This window comes from Macaca mulatta, chromosome 14, assembly GCF_049350105.2.
Source record: "Macaca mulatta isolate MMU2019108-1 chromosome 14, T2T-MMU8v2.0, whole genome shotgun sequence".
In the NCBI taxonomy this organism is placed as follows: Eukaryota; Metazoa; Chordata; class Mammalia; order Primates; family Cercopithecidae; genus Macaca; species Macaca mulatta.
The window spans coordinates 13325978-13338534 of NC_133419.1; the positions used below are offsets into that span (position 1 = coordinate 13325978).

Here is a 12557-nt window from a genome sequence, read left to right on the forward strand (position 1 = left end):
CAGGCCAAGGAGTGCCCAAGATGCCCACGGACCACCAGAAGCCTGGAGAGGGGCCAGGAATGGAGTCCTCCACAGCCCCAGAAGGAGCCCACCCTGCTGACACCTTGATCTCAGACTTCCAGTCTCCAGAGCTGGGAGACGGTACGTTACATTAACAGAGCACCCGGTTTGTGGTCCTGTGTTACGGCAGCGCTAGAAAACTCCCTCTTCCTTGATTTTCCTACAGCTTTACTCAAACACGAAGTGGTTCTGTGTAGCAGAATTTTACTAAAGTTTAGGGGTTGGGAAAGGTGCCAATGCCCCAAAGCAGAGCAATGAACTAAAAATCAAGTGCTGGATGTCTCTGATCTTAGTCCCTTGCTCGTTCCTGTCACAGAGAACTTTAGCTGGACCCTTTCTTCTCCAGGACCTTGGACTTCCTCCATGCTTCCAGGCTCCATCCTTTTCCTCTCCTCACTTTCCTTTTCTTCCCATCCTAGGGCCTCGTCCTCCGGCCCCTGCAGAGCTGCCCTCAGAATCTCCAGACGCTCCCTGCAATATTGTGCAGAACAATTCTGTTTTTCCCTCCCCAACTTGGCCATTCCTTGGGATGGGAGGAGGGCTTCATTTCCCATACACCAAAAGAGTCAAAAACAGTTATTCCCTAAGGAAACCTGCTGCCACTTGAAAAAAATAAGTGCTTTGTCCCTTGACAGCATTCTACTCCAAACTCCCATGGCTTTTTTTTTTTTTTTTTTTTTTTTTGAGACAGAGCCTCATTCACCCTCATTCAGCCTCATGTCACCCAGGCTGGAGTGCAGTGGCACAGTGTCGGTTCACTGCAACCTCCGCCTCCTAGGTTCAAACAATTCTCCTGCCTGAGCCTCCCAGGTAGCTGGAATTACAGGTTAGCTGGGATTACAGGTGCCTGCCACACCAGACTCATTTTTGTGCTTTTGGTAGACACCAGGTTTCACCATGTCGGCCAGGCTGACCTCAGATTATCCACCCACCTTGGCCTCCCAAAGTGCTGGAATTACAGGCTCCTATAGCATTTTGTCCGAACCTCTCCTGCATCCTTGCCCCACTGTTATCCGTGTATGTGTGTATCCTTCCTTATGAGCCTCTGAGCTCCTAAGGGGTGGGATCTGGTTCTTACCTGCAGAGGCAGGTGCTTGGCGTTTGATGAATGAGTGAATGGATGACTGAATTTGGTGAGTTCAAGGCAGGAGCCATTGACAGAGAGGTTGGATGACTGGGATTTGGACGCTGTGGGAAGAGGGTCTGAAGTGCAGCTGAATAGGGTCTTGAATGCCATGGTTAGGAATTTAACTTTATTCTGTGGTTGCTAGGAACTCTTGCAGGGCTTTGAGGAGGAGAATAACAGCATAAACTCTGGTCTCAGGACCCACACTCTTTGGTCTCAGGAGTCCTTTGCATTTTTAAAAGTTATTAAGGACTCTCAAAGAACACTTGTTTATGTGGGTTAAATTTGTTGATATTTATACTATATTAGAAATTAAAATGGAGATACTTAAAATTATTTATTAATCTATTTTAAAATAAAAATATTTGTTACATATTACCATAAATAAATACTTTTAAATAAAAAATAATTCTATTTTCCAAAATAAAAAAAATGAGTGAGAAGAATGGTATTGTTTCATAGGTTCGTAGGAGAGGAGCAATACCTTTTCTTCACCCATCACTACATTTGTGGCCAAGGCCCTTAAGACAAAAGACAGATTAACAAGAGAAAAGCACACACATTTATTTAATGTAAGTTTTGCTTGACGTGAGGGCCTTCATAAGGAAATAAAGACCTGAAGAAAGAGATAAACTTGTGTACTTTTTATGCTAGGTTTGTTGAGGACGTGAATAATTGTGAAGTATGATTAAACAAAAAACCATGACTTAATGGTAATAAACTGGGGTGAAATTAGCAAGGCCTATTTGTTTAATGTAACTTTGTAACCACATGTATTCAGAGATAAGGATGTTCCTTTCCTCTGGGTGTAGGGAGGGTACTTTTCTTTTCTACCTTGTTTTTGAGCTCCCAATCTGTGATCTAGGCTGTAGTCTGGTGGTACAATCATAGCTCACTGCAGCCTCAAACTCCTGGCCTCAGGTGATCCTCCTGCCTCAGCCTCCCAGAATGTTGGGATTACAGGCATGAGCCACCGCCCCAGGCCTGGAGGGTGCTTTTCGAATTAGGGTCTTATGAGTTGCTTCAGGGAAGAAGTGGTGGGGAAAGGTGAGCATGACCTTCCTGTTTCTGCTGTTTTCACCAATGCCAGAACTCCACATTTTGTGGCTGTGTGACCTGAACCGTATCAGGTTTGTACACCTCTTTCCTGTTTGGATTACTGGAAGAGAGCTAGAGTTTTTCATCTGCTTATATATTGTTTGTTTTGGTATGTTGTTTTGGTTGAAGTATATGAAGAAAATCAGATAGGTAGTTGGAAAAGTGAGTATTTTAATAGCCTTTTCAGATAATTACGGGCAGTCTTCTTTCTCAGCCCTCAACATTATTGCCACTTTGGGCTAGACAATTCTTTGATGAAGGGGCTGTCCTGTGCACTGTAGGATGTTCAGCATTATCCTTGGCTTCTACCCACTAGATACCAGTAGCTCCCTTTCCCTCAACTCCAGTTGTGGTAACAAAAAATACATCCAGACATTGCCAAATTCACCTCTTCCCGCTTCTTGAGAACCCCTGATACACCAAAATCAAGTGTTAGTTCCCGAAAGATTACTTGCAGTGTGGAATCTGAAGCTGTATCAATAAGCTTTTTGTACTCTGTGCTATAGATTAAACGTTTTTGTCATCCTAAAATTCGTATGTTAACACCTAGTCCTCAATGTAATGATATTTGGAGGTGGGTTTTTTTGGGAGGTGATTAGATCATGAGGGGTTCATGAATAAGATTAGTAGCTTTATATAATAAAAGAGAGACTCCAGAGAGCTCCCTTGGCCCCTCTGCCATGTGAGGACATAGTGAGAGCACTGCTATCTATGAACCAGGAAGCAGCCCCTCACCAGACACCAAATCTGCTGGTACTTTGGTCTTGGACTTCCCAGCCTCCAGAACTGTGAGAGATACATTTTGCAGTGGCAAAAGAGCATGGGATTTGGAGTGAGGAGACACGGATTAAAATCCAGCTCGATCATTTACTAGCAGTGCAGACTTGGGCAAATTACTTATCCTCTCTGAGCCCCAGATTTTTCATGTTTCTGTTTCCTAAAGTATAGATAATGCTACTCTGTATTGTTGCAATACAAAATGAGATCATGCAGCTGAAAGGTGTTAAAGCAAACTAAATATAGCCTGAGAAGGACTCTGTACTTCTATATTTGAGTCCTTGTGGATGAATTGTAACCTAGCTTAATAGTCAGACAAAATTGAAAACCTAACTTAGTAGTATGCGTCAGTAACAATAGCTGAGCATTGGCCAATCCCAGCGGCCATACTTCAACCATTCATAGATCACTGAGTATTCAAGCTGCCTTCAAATAAGGCAAAAGCGGAGCTATAACCAATCTCACTGTTTCTGTGTCTCACTTCCAATTCCAGTACATCATGTTTCCTTTTTGTCTATAAATTTGTTCTGACCACGAGGCCCTCATGGAGTCTCTGTGAATCTGCTGTGATTCTGGGGGCTACCTGATTCGTGAATTGTTCATTGCTCAGTTAAACTCCTTTAAATTTAATTCGGCTGAAGTTTTTCTTTTATCAAAGGGCATTGAACAGAATGAGTTGTTAGACATTAAAGACTCAATAAATGTTAATTACTTCCATTTTCATAAGACTGTGTTCATTTGACAGGCATTTATTGAGCACTACCAGCCCCGTGGCCAGCACACAGGCAGCGTTCAGTAGGGGAGGTGGGGAGTGTTCAATTGCCTGATGCTTCCTGCAGTCTGTGGACTGGCCCGCTGGGTTGTCCTTTATGGCATTTTATTGCCCTCTTACCTGGGTGAAGTCTAATGTTGCTGCTTCTGCCTTTATTGCCCTCTGTACCTATATAGTTTCTATTGATTCCTGGTTGTTGATTCAACTTTATGAGACATAAAAAGTGTACCTGATACTAGCCTTGCTGGGGTGAGAAGGGGAAGAAGGTTGACCAAAGGGAATATGGGGGACGTAACCTACCAGAGACTGGCAGCAAGTGGATGGGCTGAGACAGAGTCATATCTAATACTCTGATTCCTCAAGTCTAAAGGTCTTTTTTTTCTTTTTTTTAATCTCCCACATGAAAACTTGACATAGTTTATTCCGCTTTGACATAGTTCATTCTTAAGAAGAGCCTCTCGGTACAATCGTCTACAGATGGCATGGGATACCTCTGTAAACACCGTCAGAACATACGCTGTCATGTTAGAAGGTACTCAAAAGGAGAAAAACAGTCATTTGAGAAGAAGCTGCAGAGCAGTGGTTCTCAAACCTGAGAGTGTGCAGCAGAAACATCCAGCAGGCTTGTTCAGAAACAGATTGCTGGATCCTGTCCCCAGATTTGCTAATTCAGAAAGCCTGGGATGGGGCCAAAGAGTTTGCAAGTCTAACAGGCTCCCAGGTGATGTTAATAATATAAATCCAGGGGAAATTATAGCGGATACTCAAGCACTAAATGGAGGTTAGAATATGTTATCTTTAAGTTTCTGACCACCTCTGAAATTCTATGTTACTACAAGTTGTGAACCCAAAATATCTGAGACAGGCCTCAACCAATTTAGAAAGTTTATTTTGCCAAGGTTAAGGGCATGCCTATGACACAGCCTCTGAGGGTAAGGTCTTGAGGACATGTGCCCAAGGTGGTCAGGGCACAGCTTGGTTTTATTCATTTTAGGGGTACAGGAGACATCAATCAATACATGTGAGACATACATTGGTTTGGTCCTGAAAGGCAGGACGACTCAAGGCAGGGGCTTCCAGGTCGTAGGTAGATAAGAGACAAATGGTTGTATTCTTTTTTTTTTTTTTTTTTTTTTCCAAGATGGAGTCTTGTTCTGTCACTCAGGCTGGAGTGCAGTGGCATGATCTCTGCTCACTGCAATCTCCGCCTCCCGAGTTCAAGCAATTCTCCTGCCTCTCAGCCTCCTGAGTAGCTGGGACTACAAGCACGCGCCACCATGCCCAGCTAATTTTTGTATTTTTAGTAGAGACAGGGTTTTACCATGTTGGCCAGACTGTTCTTGAACTCCTGACCTTGTGATCTACTTGCCTCGGCCTCCCAAAGTGCTGGGATTACAGGCGTGAGCCACTGTGCCAAGTCAAATGGTTGCATTCTTCTGAGTCTCTGATTAGCCTTTAACTGAATACACAATTTAGAGTAGAGGAAATAGTCATTTATGCCTTAGTCTGGCTTAGTGAAACAATAGGGTAGAGGAAGCCATCAGACGTGCTTTTGTCTCAGGTAAACAGAGGTATGACTTTGAGTTCTGTTTATCCTTTGTCCAAGAGGAACTTCCTTGTGGGCAAATTGTGAGGGAGGTATGTAGCTTTTTTTTTTTTTTTTTTTGAGACGGAGTCTTGCTCTGTCGCCCAGGCTGGAGCTCGGTGGCGCGATCTCGGCTCACTGCAAGCTCCGCCTCCTGGGTTCACGCCATTCTCCTGCCTCAGCCTCCCGAGTAGCTGGTACTACAGGCAACTGCCACCACGCCCGGCTAATTTTTTGTATTTTTTTTTTTAGTAGAAACGGGGTTTCACTGTGTTAGCCAGGATGGTCTCGATCTCCTGACCTCGTGATCCACCTGCCTCGGCCTCCCAAAGTGCTGGGATTATAGGCATGAGCCACTGCACCTGGCCAGCTTTTTAATCTTTGTAGCTATCTTATTTAGGAATAAAACAGATGCAGGTTTGCCTGACTCAGTTCGCAGCTTGACTCTTCCCTTGGCTTAGTGATTTTGGAGTCCCAAGATATATTTTCCTTTCACAAAGTTCTTGAGGGACATATTACTAAAATCTTGGTTTTTATATTTCAGTCTTCTCCATCTCAGTAAAGGACCATGACCCAGTTACCTGAGCCAGAAAACTCATCCTCAATTTGCCCCTCTTTCTCAGCTTCCTCCATACCATCCAGTCCATCCATGAGCCCTAGGGTGGTCAGCTCCAAACCATGTTCCCTGAGCTGCCCCTTTGTGTCCACTGTCTCTTCCGAGTCCAGATGTTCAGCATCTATGTCCTGAGTACCACCTCCCTGAACCATGATCGTGTGGGCACAGAGTCCATCTTAACTGCTTTCACCAGGGGAGCCTCTGAGTGTCAAGGGCAGGAGGGGATGTGGGTCATGGTATTTCATCCCCACCATGAGCGAGTGACATGGGACATCACAATCCTGGTACACCAAGGACAGCGACTTGATTGTCATCGTGATCATCAGTCTCCAGGGTTGGAAAACGTTTTTTTGTAAAGGGCCAGATAGAAAGTGTTTTTAGGCTTTGTGAGCTGTGTGGTCTCTGTCATGTGATTACACAGTGCAAGAGCATGGAACAGTTTTCTTATTTTATTTTATTATTAATTATTTTTTGAGACAGGGTCTCACTCTGTTACCGAGAGTGCAGTGGCACAATCACAGCTTCCTGCAGCCTTGACCTCCCTGGCTCAGGTGATCCTCCCGCCTCAGCCTACTGAGTAGCTAGGACTACACGCACCCATCACCACACCTGGCTAATTTTCGTATTTTTTGTAGAGACGAGGTTTCACCGTGTTGCCCAGGCTGGTTTTGAACTCCTGGGCTCAAACAATCCACCGTCCTTGGCCTCCCGAAGTGTTAGGATTACAGGCGTGAGCCACCATGCCCGGCCCTTGGAATGGTTTTCACTGTACTTCTGGTGTGGCTAGCTAGCCTTTATCCTCCAGACTGCAATTTAAATGCCTTTATTTAGAGAGGCCTTCCCATCTAAAACTAGGTCCCACTTTTCCCCTCCCCAATAACATCTACACAAGCATCCTGTTCATTTCCCTCATCTCACTTTTCTTCACTTAAGTGACAAGCAGCTTGCCTGTCACACACTGGCATGCAATCTCTAGGAATGCACAACAACTGCATCTGTTTTATTCACTGCTGTATGCCCCACACCAGACACACAGTAGGCACCTCATATTGCCAAATGACTGAGGGCATGGATATGTAGGGATTTCTCTTCTGGAAGTAAGAGACTACTTTTTATTCTAGCAAATATTCAGTGAGTAGTTGCTATGTGCCATACCTTATCCTGGCCCTGGCAGAGAGCTAGGAGCTGTTGAAGACATCGTGTCAGCACCTCGGAAGACTGAAATTACTGTCAGCAGCCAGTGCAGCAACATGAATGCTATACACTGTGGCCAGAGAGTCCTGGGAAGGGAAAGTCAGGGTTGTGTGGGTCACAGCATGGTATTGGGACTGGGGGCTCTGGGAATCTTGTGTCTTTCTTTGACATGACATACCCATGACATTGAAATGCACCTTTCCAAGCGTAAACATACCTTCCCAATGTGATGTGCCAATGTTCTTAGGGAGGTTGGAAAGAGCTATAAACGCTGCAAGTGTGAATTGGCTACTGTGAAACATAAAGGCACAGTTCTGTTTTTTTTTTAGCCATAATACAAAAACCAGAATTTTTTTCAGTCAAGACTAAAAAACAGTCCTCCAGGTTGCACTCGGCGTCAACAGTGGTGGATCATGTTGTGACCCCAACCTCACTCCACTACAGGTCTGCTTTACCCTGGATGCTTCTGACTATGGGAACCTGTATTACAATAATAGTATATATGTGTTCTCTGCCCCTGACTCCTGGCACAGAGCTCCTAAAGCTCTTGCAATTTCCTGAGCAATAGGGGTGCTAGGACAATCTTTTGTTCTAATATTTGATCTTTGACTCTGGTTCCTGACACAGAGCTCCTAATCCCTAGGAATTTCCTGGGTGATAGGAGCACCTTTGTTCTTATTGGGTGACTCTTGTTGTGCTCCTGGATGCGAGTTGGTCACTAGAAGAACCAAGTCATGGATAGAAGCTTGGAACATTCAACCCTACTCCCATTCTCTGGGAAGGGAAGAGGGGTTGGAAATTGAGTTAATAATCCAACATGTCTATGTGATAAAGCCTCCACTAAAAACTCTGAACTACAGAGTTTGGAGAACTCCTGGGTTGTTGAACACATGGAGGTGGTATGCCTGGAGAGATCATGGAAGCTCCACGTCCCTTCCCACATGCCTTGCCCTATGTATGTTTCCATCTGGCTGTTTACCTGTATCCTTTATAATATCCTTTATAATGAATAAGTGAATGTTAGTAAAGGCTTTCCTGAGTTCTGTGAGCTGCTGTAACACAGTCATACCCAGGAGGGAGTGGGTTTTTTTTTTTTTTAAATAATTTATAGCCAGTTGGTCAGAAGTTCCAGTGATCCAGACTCATGATTGGCATTTGAAGTAGGGGCAGTTTTGTGGGACTGAGCCCTTGAGCTGTGAGATCTGATGCTAACTCTGGGTAGATAATGTCAGAAGTGAATTGAATTATAGGACAGCCAGTTGATGTCCACCAGAGAAATGGTCAGCGTGGGAAAAATCCCCACACATTTTGTTGAGTGTGAGACATGCTGAATGTGAGATTAGGAAAAACACACATTGAAACTTGCACACGTTGAGTTTAAGATAGGACCATCAACTTGTTTTTTTTTTCCCCCTATCTTATAAAGACTCTTAGCTTCCCTGTGGAAGTGGCACTTGAACTTGCACAAAAAAATAGCATGACTTCCTTCATAAATAATCCAAAACTGGAGGATGGTGAGGCTTAGGTTTGATTGATATAATCACTCTGCAGCATTTCCATGCACTTACTAGCATATTGGAGCCTCACAAGAGCTCCAAGAGACAGGGTTGAGTACATTGACTGAGAAGCAGGTCAAGGGCAGTGCCATATTGGAGGCACAAAAGGAAAAATAGTTGTTCATGCAGGAGAATGAAGAGGACACCTGGAGAAGCCAGAGCAGAACCAGAAGACAGTGTTCTAAGAAGTGGTTTGCTGGGTCAAACGCTGCAGATGTCAGTAAGGTAGGAAACAGAATTACTGGACTTGGGAACATGAAGGGCATTGGTGACTTTCGTGAGAATGGTATCTTCGGTGAATGGGAAATTGGGGGAGAAAGCCAGTGGAGAGTGGTGTTGATAGCCACAGGAGGTAGCCAAATTCCAAGGCAGAGAGGGGTGGGTCCTCAGTGAAACCCGACCCTCAAGCCAAAGAGCCTGAAGCCTGAAAACTGGGCTGCCAGTTCCAGGTAAAGTCCATGACCTGGAGTGAGAACTTCCTTGATGCCTTTTAGCCAATCAAGTGGTGCTTTTTCCAGGCCTGCCCTGGACCAATGAGCATGCACTCACCCATTCTGAGCCCATAAAAACCCTGAACTCAGCCACATGGGACTACCCACCTCTGGGTAGGGGCTACCTGCTTTTGGCCCCTTCTCCACTAAGAGCTGTTTTATTGCTCAGTAAAACTCTTCTCTGCCTTGCTCACTCTCTGGTTGTCCATGTAACTTCATTCTTCCTGGACACAGGACAAAAACCCAGGACCCACGGAATGGCGGCTGCAAAAGGAGCTGTAACATTGTAACCCTCCTGCCCTTTACTGGCACTGGGCAGCTGCTCCACATGGCAGGGCAGGGCAGGGCCAGGCCAGCCCAGGAGCTGTGGGCTGGAGCAGGGCAGCAGTATCAAACAAGCTGTAAAATAACCAAGCTGAAACACGTTTCTGGCCAGACTGCCGAGTTTTGGGTGGTGACATGCTCTCATTCGCCGGATTATGAGAGAAGAGCTGTGACCCTTCTGGGAGCCCAGATCTTGGTACTCCCTGAGCCAGAGCTGTGACATACTGTAACACCCACTTGGGGCTTTGCAGTTGCTGGCATCTCTAAGTGTTCAGGCACCATGCGTTCCCCTCATCCAGATGCCAGTGCTCAAGGTGGAAGCCACTTAAGACATGCCTGGTCCAGCTATAGCCTTGCACAGAGCTTGTGCCTGTGCTGGCCCCTGGAGCTGCCTGCCCCACCGCAGCAGCCAGCACAGGTGTACCATGGCCAGACCCCACTCTCGCTCACTTGCTCACACACCCCTTGCTGCTCCATGCCTAACTTGCCCATGGTGGGTGTGAGATCCAGGCCAGTAGCATGAGCTGAGCACAGCCTGCTGGGCCAAGTGGGAGGAGCCAGCCCAGCAGTCAGGAGCAAAACTCTAGCAGAGGTGCTGCTGGCTGTGGAGGTCTCTGACTGGTGAAGTGGCACCCAGAGGATCCTGTGTCATTTCAAGCTAAGGAAGTGAAGACAGTGTTTTAATCTTAATCACCCGTTTTTTTTTTTTTTTGGTTTTTTTTTTTTTTTTTTTTTTTTTAAACCACATGCTCCTCCTTCTGCAAGGAGTCCTGAACTGGCCATCTGAAGTTCTGGTTCTGGACCTGGCTATACCTCTAACTGGGTTGATGACCTTGGGCAAATTTCTATCTCTACCTGTCTTAGTCTGTTTTACATTGCTATAACAGAATACCAGAGACTGGGTAATTCATAAAGAAAAGAAATTTCTCACAGTTCTGGAGGCTGGGAAGTCCAAGAGCATGGTGCCAGTATCTGGCTGAGGGCCTTGATGCATCATAACATGGCTGAAGGGCAAATGAGCACATGAGGTGGAGAGAGGACGGGGCCAAAATTTATCCTTCTATCAGGAGCCCACAACTGTGATAACTAACCCACTCCCAAAATAATGGCATTACTCCATTCATGAGGGCAGAGGCCTTATGATCTAATCATCTTTTAAAGACTCCACCTTTAAATAGCATTACAATGGCAATTAAATTGCAACATGAGTTTTGGAGGGCAGATTTAAACCATTGCACTACCACAGTGCTATGGTTAAATAGCTGGGTGGGCCACAGATCTCTGAGATCTCTTCTGGGTTTTATGTTCCATTGTTATGGAGTGGATAGGGAGGGTATGGAGCCCTGTGGATGGAGGGCTTGTGGGGTGGTGCAGAGAATGCATAGCATTTTATGCAGTGAGCTGTCACCCTACGTTGGCAATTGGTCCCCCTGGGACAAGGGCCTAGAACACAGGACTAATATAGTAGGTGATAAGATAGGAAAGAATCTGTTCCAACAAGCCCCATGGTGACTTCAGGAGGGCGGGTCAGGTGCCCCCATCTGGAGAGGCACCAGATGTGTTAGAAATGCTTTCTCTGGGATGACCTACACTGTAGGAAGTGAGCTATGTTAGCAATATCTGAGTTAACTCCTAGGTCAGAAATATCAGGAAGGAGGCTCTGAGAACAGAATGGAGGGTCAGGGTTGAGGGGTAGAGTTCTGTAGAATGAGAAGCAGGTGTGGAGTTAGATGGGGCAGCAAGAGGCAGCAATAAGAAAGGAGGTGGTGAGAGGGGCAGGCTTGCTCTGTTTACCCAGCCCTCAAAGAACGGTGCAAACAGATGGATCCCTTTTGGGGAGCTCAATGTCCTAATCTCATGGCTTACAAAACAGATATGTGAAGGACTGATCTAGAACCAGGATATTACATGCCTCATATTTCACTTGAGAAATCAATGTTTCGGGAGGTCTGTAATTCCTAAGGCCCATTTAGTTCTAGCAAATGAAAACTCTCCTGTTCCTGGCTAGCTGATGGGCATCAGAAGGATCCCTGATCAGAGAAGATGAGAAGATGCACGTGTACAGGTGACAGATCTCTAACTGCATGCCATTTAGAAGAAGCTTCTTAGATAACCCCAAGAACAAAGTTATTTACAAGAGCAAAATCACATTTTGTATTTAGTAATCAAAACAAACAACAAACAAACAAATTCCTGCAGTGCTTCTGCAGCTAAGGAAAGCTTGACAACACCTGGACTTTAGAGATGATTGCTATAACCCCTCAGAATGCAACTTCTTGGATGCCCATCGGTTATCATACACAACAATATTTAAATTTTGCCTGGTTCAGGAAGCAACATCTAAGTGGGTCATTAAAGGATAGTGAGGGATTTTCAGTGTAATGAGGGACCATGCTGTTTGGGAGACCTTTGGAGAGAGTGAGTCATCTGCTGAAAGGATTAGTCCTTTTAGATGCTGTTGCCACTGTAAATGCAGAAGTGGTAACCATAATGACACAGCCATTTCTCTTTGGAATTAGTCCTTTTATGGATAATGATGTCCTGGCCTTATGTCTCTGGAAGATTCCTTCTACATTCTTGCACATTTGTGAATTTGGTTGCATTATTGGTAACAGAATCTAAAAGGACAGATCATTCTCTCCAAAGGCCTCCCAAACCATGTGGTCCCTTATTACACTGAAAATCCTCACTGTCCTTTAGTGCTGCATTCAGATGTTGCTCCCCCAACCAGACCTGTCCTCTGCTCTCCTCATTCCTTCCTTTCTGCATCACAGCCAGAATAAATCATACTTCACTCTGTACTCCTTCTGCCTCTCCCCCATGTTGCCCTTTGTGAGTGAAAATTGCTCCCCGGATGTCCTGGTGTCCTCTCTCCTGAGGTCAGAAGTGCCTTGAGGTCCAAGACTGTGTCATGTCAATGTCCAGCCCCCTCCTGCCATGAAGAGAGCCTTGAACACA

General features: G+C 45.3%; 1 long non-coding RNA gene across 1 annotated transcript; it reads left to right on the forward strand.

The window, feature by feature from the left end:
• Window positions 1–3: 3 nt before the first annotated feature.
• On the forward strand, window positions 4–10332 carry LOC144334200 (uncharacterized). The gene is made up of 2 exons (XR_013403780.1): window positions 4–141; window positions 8914–10332. It is a non-coding gene; the product is annotated as an uncharacterized LOC144334200 (long non-coding RNA).
• Window positions 10333–12557: the final 2225 nt, after the last annotated feature.